Genomic DNA, 10,729 nt, shown 5'->3' on the forward strand with positions numbered 1-10,729 from the left:
AATTAAAAAACGTTTTCATTGTTGTATGTTCCACCTAACAATCCTTTCAGGCTCTTCTATGTGTCAATAGATCATTTCAACACATCAGCAAGCTAGGATATAATCAGTCAAAAAGCAGACAGTATTCTTTCCTGGGTCCCATTTTATCTCAGGAGGGCTCCCATGTGAGGCCAAAACAGTCCATGACAGAGAGACTAAACACATCCTTGCTCGGGGAGTGAAAAACTGATCCCAAAGAGAAGATCCATCAAACATAAGCGTCTTCTGAACCTAATTGCTGAGTTAGCATAAAGCAGAGTGCCAGCTAAGTTTTGAGTGGTGAAGTGATCACTTAAGAAATGTCAGCAGCTTGCCATATGTTTTCAACTCATTTGTGTACTACGACTCCTGCTTAATCTTAATGTTATCTTCTCTGGCGTCTGGCTATCTGTTGCCCACTCTTAATATTTTCAGTCCTCCAGGTTCCATAAGGGCTTGGCGGCAAGAAGGGAGACCCACCCACCTGGTGCACGTCCTACAGAAAGGAAGTCACAGATAATGCGAGCCCAGTAGTATTCCGGCCTTTTCCAGGAGAGGAATGGCAGGGTGGGAGAGACGCCAGAGCTGGGGTTCGTCAGGAGTTCCCAAATCAGACAGGGTCGAAGTTCATGAAAGAGAGGGTCAGTGGTCAGGAAAGCACAGGACAAGGAATTTGGAGGAGATAAGAATGCAGAGGCCTGAACTGGCGTTCGACTAAGGGAGAAAAATCTCATTGCAGACTCGACGATCCCCTCCCCTCAAGCTATTTCCTTTCTTACCAGAGCCTGAAGGGCCAGCAGCGACGACACACGGCACTCTCACTGGCCAGAGTTCCCACTTCCGAGTCAGCCAGGCAACCGGAGCTTACATCATGATTAGGCGCCAGGCCTTGAGGAATCCCATCTGGGCGCCGGAAACAGGGTGTGCCACCCGAAGCGCGGAACTGGCCCGCCCACACGCCCATAGCGCAGGCGCCAGCTGACTGGACGGGGCGGCGCGGAGGTGGCTGGAAGTGGTCCTGGAATCCTGTCCCGGCACAGTCCCGGGTGTTCGAAATTTAGTGAAGTGTGAGGTGTGTTCCTGGCAAGCAGTGTACGGCCAACATATATGAGTTCGTGGTCCCTAGCACTGCCACAATTTTTCTGGGCTTCTGCTTTCTAACTTTTCTACCGTATAATGCCTTTTGAACCAGTTTCTATTATTCTTCACTAATTATTATTAGCTGTGAAGTAGCAATGAGAGCAATAACAGGAATCACAATAACTAAAAGATTTGAGCTCTTATTGGTTGCCAGGCAGTATGGTAAAATGTGCCATTTAAATTTTTTTAAAGTTCTTTTTCAATTTCAGTTGACATACACTATATTAGTTTTAGGTGTGCAACATAGCGATTAGACATTTATGTACCTTATGAAATGATCATCCTGATAAGTTATTACCCCTATGACATCATACATAGTTGTTACACTATTATTGATCATATTCCCTATGCTGTACATTACATTCCTGTGACATTTTATAACTGCATATTTGTGCTTCTTAATCCTGTTCCCTTTTTCACTGACTCTCCCAACCCTCCTCCTATTTGGTAACCATCAATTTGTTTTCTGTATGTATGAGTTTCTTTCTGCTTTGTTCATTTATTTGTTTTTCTTGATTTTTTTTTTGGCGGGGGTGGGGAGAGAGAGAGACAGAGGGAGAGACACATGGACTTGTTGCTCCACCCATTCACACATTCATTGGTTCTCCTTGTATGTGCCCTGACTGGGTATGGAACCTGAAACCACAACCTTGGGTTAGGAGATGATGCTCTAACCAACTGTACTGCCCCGCCAGAGCCTTTGTCCACTTATAAAACATGCTATGTTCGATTGGATTTCAGTTGTCTTGTCTGCAAAATGGAGATAATAACACAACCTACAAGGTTACTTTGAGGTACACAAAAGGGAAAGGAAGATGAATATTTTTCAAGAGTTAAAAACATCGTGCAAATAAAAAGATAATTCTAAGAATGAGAGAAAATATTTGTAAATCATGTACAGTGGTCCCCCTTATCAACAGCAGGACTCATTGCAAGACTCCCAGTAGATAGTACCGAGCCCTATATATACTATGTTTTTTCCTCTACATACATAACTATGCACTTGAATAATCCATCTGTGCTCACTGATTTTAGTGTAAAATTGATTTTAGTGTAAATTGACTTTATTTTTCAATTACTGTTAACAGTCAATATTCTCTTATATTACTTTCAGATGTATAACATACTGGTTAGACATTTTCGTAACATAGAGTGATCCCCTCAGTAATTCTAGTGTCCTTAATTTATAAATTAGGCACAGAGATGAACAATAACTAATAACAAAATAGAACAATTATAATATGCTGTAATTAAAATGATGTTAATGTGTTGTCTTTCAACATATCTTGTACTGTACTCACTTTTTCACTTAAAGGAAGCACTGTATGGCTTCTCTTTGGCATATCTGAATTGCAAGCATCACTATTCTTGTGCTTTGGGGACACTATTAAGTAAAATGATGTTACTTAAACACAAGCACTGTGATATCAAGAGTCCATCTTATACCTGAGATGGCTACTAAGTGGCTCATGGTGGAGAACTTTTACAACATGGATACGCTGGACAAAGGGATGATTCATATCTGGGCAGGGTGGAGCAAAAGGAAGCTGGATGGAAGAGGATGGTATGAGATTTTATTATGCTATTCAGAACAGCATGCAGTTTAAATCTTATGAATTGTTTATTTTTGGAAGTTTCCATTTAATATTTTGGACCACAGGTGATCATGGGTAACTAAAACTGCAAAAAGCAAAACTGCCAATAAGGGACACTACGATATCTGATAAAGGATTACTATCTGGAATACATATAGAACTTCTACAACTCAACGAAAAGCCAAACATTATAAAAAATAGAACACAAGTGTTTGTAAGGATGTGGAGAGGTAGGAACCTTTGTGCATTGATGATGGTTATGTAAAATAGTGTAGCACTTTGCAAAAACTTTGGTAGTTCCCTAAAAAGTCAAACATAGAATTACCATGCGATACAGTAATTCCACTTCTGGGTATATACACAAAGAATTGAAAGCAGGGACTCAAATATATGCTTGTACACCAGTGTTCACACTAACATTATTCATAATAGCCAAAAGGTGGAAACAATCTAAAATGCCCCAACAAGTGAGTGGATAAACAAAATGTGGTATATACATACATTTGACTATTATTTGGCCTTTAAAAGCCTGAGATTCTGATATATGCTATGACATGGATGAACCTTAAAAACACTATACTAAGTGAAAGATGCCAGGCAAAAAAGAACAAATATTGTGTGATTCCACTTACATGTGGTACCTAGAAAAAACAAATCATAGAGTAGGAAAAGTAGAACAGAGGTTACCAGGGGCTGGGGGAAGGGAATTATTGTTTAATGGGTAAGGAATTTAGGATAATGAAAAAGTTCTGGAAGTGGATAGTGGTGGTAGTTGCCCAGTATTGTGAGAGTACTTAATGCCACTGAATACTATACTTAGTATAGTATTAAATGGTTAAAATGGTAAATTATATGTTGTGTATATTTTTAAAAGATTTTTAATTAATTTATTCCTCTTTAGAGGGAGGGGAAGGGAGGGATAAAGGGAGGGAGAGAAACATCAATGTGTGGTTGCTTCTCACACACCCCTTACTGAGGACCTGACCCAAAACCTAGGCATGTACCCTGACTGGGAATCGAACCAGTGACCCTTTGCTTTGCAGTGTGGTGCTCAATCCACTGAGCCACACCAGCCAGGGCATGTTGTGTGTATTTTGACACACACACTGTGCTGTGTAATCTTGCTGGACATATCTTGTTCCAGCATTTTTTTTTTAGTTCCTAAAGATACAGTAGTGAAAAAACACAAGTCTTTTTCTTTGTGGAGTTTACAATCTGATAAGAGTGGAGTGGTAACATAGCATTTAAAACAGTCACAGGGATGTAAAATACAGCGCAGAAAACAGTCAATGATATTGTAATAACTATGTATGTTGCCAGGTGGACACTAGAGTTACCGAGGGGATCACTCTGTGTTACGAAAGTGTCTAACCAGTATGTTATACACCTGAAAGTAATATAAGAGAATATTGACTGTTAACAGTAATTGAAAAATAAAGTCAATTTACACTAAAATCAATTTTACACTAAAATCAGTGAGCACAGATGGATTATTCAAAAATAGTTCTGGAATAAGTGGGAAACTGGTTTAAAAGTTAGCCAACATATTAGACCTTTACACTAAAATTAATGAAAGGTGGATTAAAGATTTAAATGTATAATACAAAACCATTAAAATGCTAATTTTTTTAACATTTTACCATTTTTAGAGGAATTCATGGAAGAACTACTTTTTGCCTTTTTAAGTGGTGGGTGTTTAATATTCCATTCTCATTTTTCAGTATTGGTCTTTTGACATGTTCTACATTTTAAAAATAATTTCTGTGTGTCAATTTCAGTTGATGTACAATATTATATTGGTTTCAGGTGTACAAGTGTGATTAGATATTTGTATAATGTACAAAGTGATCACCCTGATAAATCTAGTGCCCAATTGATATCATTTATAGTTATTACAATATTACTGACTATATTTCCTATGATGTTCTTTATATCCCTGTGAATAATCTGTAACTACCAATTTGTATTTCTTAATCTCTTCATTGTTTTTTATTTTTTAAATATATTTTAGAATATAGTTTATTGATTATGCTATTACAGTTTTCATAATATTTCTCCCCTTTAACCCCCTTTGCCCTGCACCCCCCAATCCTCCAGCATTCCCTCCCTTAGTTCATGTCCATGGGTTAAACATAAGTTCTTTGACTTCTCTGTTTCCTATATCATTCTTAACCTCTCTCTATCTATTTTATGCCTACCAATTTTGCATCTTATTCCGTATACCTTTCCTGCACCATTCTTCCCTTCCCACTTTGCACTGACAACCCTCCATGTGATCTCCATTTCTGTGATTCTGTTCCTGTTCTAGTCATTTGATTAGTTTTTATACATTCAGTGTTGATAGTTGTGAGTTTCTTATCATTTTACTGTTCCTAGTATTTGATCTTCTGTTTTCTTAGATAAGTCCTTTTAACATTTCATATAATAAGGGCTTGGTGATGATGAACTCCTTTAACTTGACCTTATCTGAGAAGCCCTTTATTTGTCCTTCCATTCTAAATCAGAGTAATCTCGGATGTAGGTCCTTGATTTTCGTGTCTTGGAATACGTCTTTGCAGCCCCTTCTTGTCTGTAAGGTCTCTTTTGAGAAATCGGCTGACAGTCTTATAGGAACTCCTTTGTAGGTAACTGCCTCCTTTCCTCTTGCTGATTTTAACATTCTCTTTTTTATCTTTAGGGACTTCCAACCAAGATGGGGGCATGGGTAGACACACGGTGCCTCCTCGCACAACCAAAAGAAGGACAACAACAATTTAAAGACAAAAAACAAGCAGAATGACAGATAATTGAAGTGTATGCAAGTCCGACAACCAAGGAGTTAAAGAAGAAACAGCCATCCAGGTGGGTAGGAGGGGCAGAAATGGGCAGCCGGGCAGAGAGGACTTGCGGCAAATCAGTGGTGGAGGACTGCGGCAGGCAAGGCTGCAGCCGGCCGGCAAGGCAGGAGCTGGTGGACCTGAGTGGTGGCAGCCGGTGAAGCAGGTAGTCCCACATTCATGTGCAGAAGATAAACCAGGGAGAACACCTGGGGAGCGAGACCAACCTTGCAACCTGGGGTCCCAGAACGGGGAAATAAAGCCTCAAACCTCTGATTAAAAACACCTGTGGGGGTTGAGGCGCCAGTCAGAGAAACTCCCAGCCTCACAGGAGAGTTTCTTGGAGAGACTCACAGGGTCCTAGAATGTACACAAGCCAACCCACCCAGGAATCAGCACCAGAAGGGCCGACTTTGCTTGTGTGTAGCAGGGGAAGTGACTGAAATCCAGCAGAGAGCAGAGCAAGTGCCACTGTTCCCTCTCCATCCCTTCCCCATATACAGTGTCACAAAGCAGCAATGTGGGTTGCCCCACCCTGGTGAACACCTAAGGCTCCGCCCCTTATACGTAGGTGCGCCAAGACAAAAAAATGGCCCAAATGAAAGAATAGATCAAAGCTCCAGAAAAAATACAACTAAGCAGTGAAGAGATAGCCAACTTATCAGATGCACAGTTCAAAACACTGGTAATCAGGAAGCTCACAGAACTGGTTGAATTTGGTTGCAAATTAGATGAAAAAAAAATGAAGGCTACGCTAAGTGAAATAAAGGAAACTGTATAAGGAGCCAATAGTGATGGGAAGGAAACTGGGACTCATATTAATGGTGTGAGCCAAAGGGAGAAAGAAATATCCAACCAGAAAAGAACAAAGAAACAAGAATTCAAAAAAATGAGGAGAGGCTTAGGAACCTCCAGGACATTTTTAAATGTTCCAGCATCCAAATTATAGGGCTTCCAGAAGGAGAAGAGAAAGAGCAAGAAATTGAAAACTTATTTGAACAAATAATGAAGGAAAACTCCCCCCAATATGGCAAAGGAAATAGACTTCTAGGAAGTCCAGGAAGCTCAGAGAGTCCCAAAGAAGTTGGACCCAAGGAAGAACACACCAAGGCACATCATAATTACATTAGCCAAGATGAAAAATGAAGGAGAGAATCTTAGAAGCAGCAAGAGAAAAGGAGATAGTTACCTACAAAGGAGTTCCCATCAGACTGTCAGCTGATTTCTCAAAAGAGACCTTGCAGGCAAGAAGGGGCTGGAAAGACGTATTCCAAGTCATGAAAATCAAGGACCTACATCTGAGGTTGCTCTATCCAGCAAAGCTCTCATGTAGAATGGAAGGACAGATAAAGGGCTTCTCAGATAAGGTCAAGTTAAAGGAGTTCATCATCACCAAGCCCTTATTATATGAAATGTTAAAGGGACTTATCTAAGAAAAAGAAGATAAAAAATATGAACAGTAAAATGACAGCAAACTCACAATTATTAACAACCACACCTAAAACAAAAACAAAAGCAAACTAATCAAACAACTAGAACAGGCACAGAATCACAGAAATGGAGATCATATGGAGGGCTATCAACAGGGGAGGGGGAGAGAAGGGGAAAAGATACAGAGAATAAGTAGCATAGATGGTAGGTAGGAAATAGACAGGGGGAGGGTAAGAATAGTATGGGAAATGTAGAAGCCAAAGAACTTAGAAGTATGACACATGGACATGAACTCAAGGAGGGGAATGTGGGTGGGAGGGGGTGTGCAGGGTGGAGGGGAATAAAAGGGGGAAATGTGCCAACTGTAATAGCATAATCAATAAAATACATTAAAAAAAGATTATTTGTAATCTTGGGTAACTTAATGACGATGTGTCTTGGTATGTTTTTCCTTGGATCCAATTTCATTAGGATTCTCTGAGTATCCTGGACTTCCTGGAAGTCTATTTGCTTAGATCGGGGAAGTTTTCCTATATTATTTTTTCAAATAGGTTTTTAACTTCTTGCTCTTGTTCTTCTCCTTCTGGCACCCCTATGATTCTGATGTTAGAGTGCTTAAATTGTCCCATAGTTTCCTAATCCTCTCCTCATAGTTTTGAATTCATTTCTTCATTCTGTTCCAGTTGGATGTTTATTTCTTACTTTTATTCCAAAATGGCTGATTTGAGTTCTGGGTTCTTCCCCTTCACCGTTGGTTCTATGTATATGTTGTTTTATTTCACTTAGCATAGCCTTCATTTCTTCCTTCATTTTGCAACCAAGCTCAATTAGTTCTGTATGTATCCTGATAACCAGTGTTTTGAACTCTGCATCAGATAGGTTGGCTATCTTCATGTTGCTTAGCTCTTTTTCTGGAGTTTTGAGCTGTTCTTTTATTTGGGCCATATTTCTTTGTTTCGGTGCACCAGTCTGGGTGGATGTCTCTTTGACTCCTTGGTTGTCAGAGTTCCATGCAGTTTGATTTTCTGGCACTTCTGGTTGTTTATTGTTTTTAGATTGGTTGTTATCCTTCTTTTGGTTATGAGAGGAAGTGAATCATTTCTACCTATGCCTCCATCTTGCCCAGAACTCCTCTTCACTTTTTTCACCCATCCCTCCAACTTCCTCCCCTCTGGCAACCATCAAAATGTTCTCTGTATCTATGAGTTTGTTTCTCTTCTGCTTGTCCATTTATTTGTTTTTTTTTTTTAGATTCCACATGTAAATGAAATCATCTGGCATTAGTTTTATTTCACTCAGCAAAATACTATCTAGTCTATCCATGTTGTTGCAGATGGCAAGGTTTTATTTTTTTATGGCCAAAACATATTCCATTGTATATAGGCACCACTTCTTTATCCATTTATCTGTTGATGAACACTTAGGTTGCTTCTATATCTTGGCTATTGTAAAGAATGCTGCAATGAACATAATGGAAGTACTGTCTTTTGCCATGTATAATGTGAACTTTTTTTGCCCACACTTTTGAGGGAAAAATAAGGATGCACATTATACATGAGTATAATGATTACATACATGGGCATAATAATTGGTATAATAATCCTGTGTATAATGTGCACAAAAAATGTGCACATGCATTATACAAGAAAAAATATGGTATATATCTTTTTGATTTAGTGTTTTGGGTTTCTTTGGATAAATACCCAGAAGTGGAATTGCTGGGTCCTTCTTTGTCTCCTGTTATTTAGCCTTCATTTTATAGTTTATTTTGTTGGTAAAGGTGGGGCTGCCCTAGTTTTTGTTTATTTCCATTTTCACAAAATGCCTTTTCCCATCCATTGACTTTCAGTTTGTTTGTGTCTTTTGATCTGAAGACAGTCTCTTGTAGACAGCATAAGTAAGGGCCTTGTTTTGTTATCTATTCAGCTACTGTATGTCTTTAGATTGGAGCATTTGATACATCTGCATTTAAATTAATTATTGATAGAGTATAATTATATAATTATTGCCATTTTGTTATTCATATTTAATCTTTTTTCTTCTACTTCTTAAAGAAAACCCTTTACCATTTCATGTAATACTGGTTTGGTAGTGGTGAACTCCTTTAGCGTTCTCTTGGATGGAAAACGCTTTATCTGTCCTTTGATTCTAAATGATAGCTCCACTGGGTAGAGTAATTTTGGTTGTTGGTTCTTGCTTTTCATCATTTTGAATATTTTGTGACAGTCCCTTGTGGTCTGCAGTTTTTGTTGAGAAATCAGCCGGCAGTATTATGGGAGCTGTTTTGTAGGTAACTATCTGATTTTCTCTTGCTGATTTTAAGATTCTCTCTTTGTCTTTAACATTTGGCATTTTAATTATGATGTGTCTTGGTGTGGGCCTCTTTGGGTTCATCTTGTTTGGCACTCTCTGTGCTTCCTGAACTTGTATGTCTAGTTCCTTCCCAGCTTAGGGAAGTTTTTGTCATTATATTTTAAACTAGGCTTTTAATTTATTTCCTTTTTTAACATATAATCTACTTTTTTACTGTTGTTCTATTACAGTTGTCCCAATTGTCCCCTGTTGCTCTCGCTTGACTTGCCCACCCCTGACTCCCACAGTCAATCCCCACCCTGTTGTCTGTGTTCATGGGTCAGTTTCCAATTTCTTTTTTTCTTTTTTAAATTCTTACCTGAGTGTATATTTATTAATCTTAGAGAGAGAAGAAAAGAGAGGGGGGAGAGAGAGAGAGCGAGAGAGAGATAGAGAAACATCAGTGGATCAGTTGCCCCTTATATACTCCCTGACCAGGGACTGAACCTGCAACCCAGGCATGTGCCCTGACTGGAGATCAAACCCTCAACATTTTGTTGTAGGGGACAATGCTCCAATCAACTGAGACACCTGGCCAGGGCACAAACTAAATTCTTTAATCTAGTTTCCCAAATACGAAAAGGGCTTTTGCAAGTCAATAAGGAAAAGATAAAAGGATATAAAACAGTATTTCCTAGAAGGAAAAATAAATGGTTCACTCTCATTTTTAATAAGAAATACAAAATGAAACTACACTGAGACCCCTGGCTAGTGTGGCTCAGTTGGTTGGAGCCTCATCTCATAACCGAAAGTTTGTGGGTTTGATTCTCCATCAGGGCACATGCCTAGGATGCAGGTTCAATCCCTGGTCAGGATGTGTGTGGGAAGCAACCATAGATATTTCTCTCTCACATCAATGTTTCTCTCTCTCCCTCTCTCTCTAAAGCACTGAAAGTAAAAGTCCTCACATGAGGATAAAACTATGTTGAGATGCCACTTTTAACAGATTGACAAAGTTCAAATAGTTTAATAATACAGTGTTATAATGTGTATGGAGTAAGAGGTACTCTCATTTTTGTTTTTGGGAGTACATATCGGTCCAATCTCTATTAAGTACAACTTGCCACTTTTCATAGAATTACAAGTGCAAATTCATTTGGATCAATAAGTCACATTTATTTGTATTTATTGCATATAGTCTTAAGCACATTCAAAATGACAGTGATTACTAGAAATAAAATTATAAAACTTTAAAAATATAAAAAAAGAGGACAAATCTTTGTGACTTTGGGTTTGGCAAATATTTCTTAAATATGACACCAAAGCACAATCCATTTAAAAAAATGGATAAAAGGATTGCATCAAAATTAAAAACTTTGCATTTGAAAAGACACCATTAAGAAAATGAAAAGACAAGCCACAGACTGTAGATATATT

The 10,729-nt window shown here is 38.6% G+C and overlaps 1 protein-coding gene and 1 long non-coding RNA gene across 2 annotated transcripts in view; one reads left to right on the forward strand and one right to left on the reverse strand.

Moving 5' to 3' along the window:
- UBE4A (ubiquitination factor E4A) overlaps nucleotides 1–928 on the reverse strand; it is a 42,245-nt gene extending 41,317 nt beyond the window's left edge. The window contains exon 1 of the mRNA XM_028517303.2: nucleotides 798–928. The gene's annotated coding sequence lies outside the window, so the exon portion shown is untranslated. The remainder of the gene's footprint in view (nucleotides 1–797) is intronic.
- A 1,806-nt stretch (nucleotides 929–2,734) lies between these two features.
- Nucleotides 2,735–5,511, forward strand: LOC118501526. The gene is made up of 2 exons (XR_004904147.1): nucleotides 2,735–2,983; nucleotides 5,431–5,511. It is a non-coding gene; the product is annotated as an uncharacterized LOC118501526 (long non-coding RNA).
- Nucleotides 5,512–10,729: the final 5,218 nt, after the last annotated feature.

Source organism: Phyllostomus discolor, chromosome 6 (assembly GCF_004126475.2).
Source record: "Phyllostomus discolor isolate MPI-MPIP mPhyDis1 chromosome 6, mPhyDis1.pri.v3, whole genome shotgun sequence".
NCBI classification, from domain to species: domain Eukaryota; kingdom Metazoa; phylum Chordata; class Mammalia; order Chiroptera; family Phyllostomidae; genus Phyllostomus; species Phyllostomus discolor.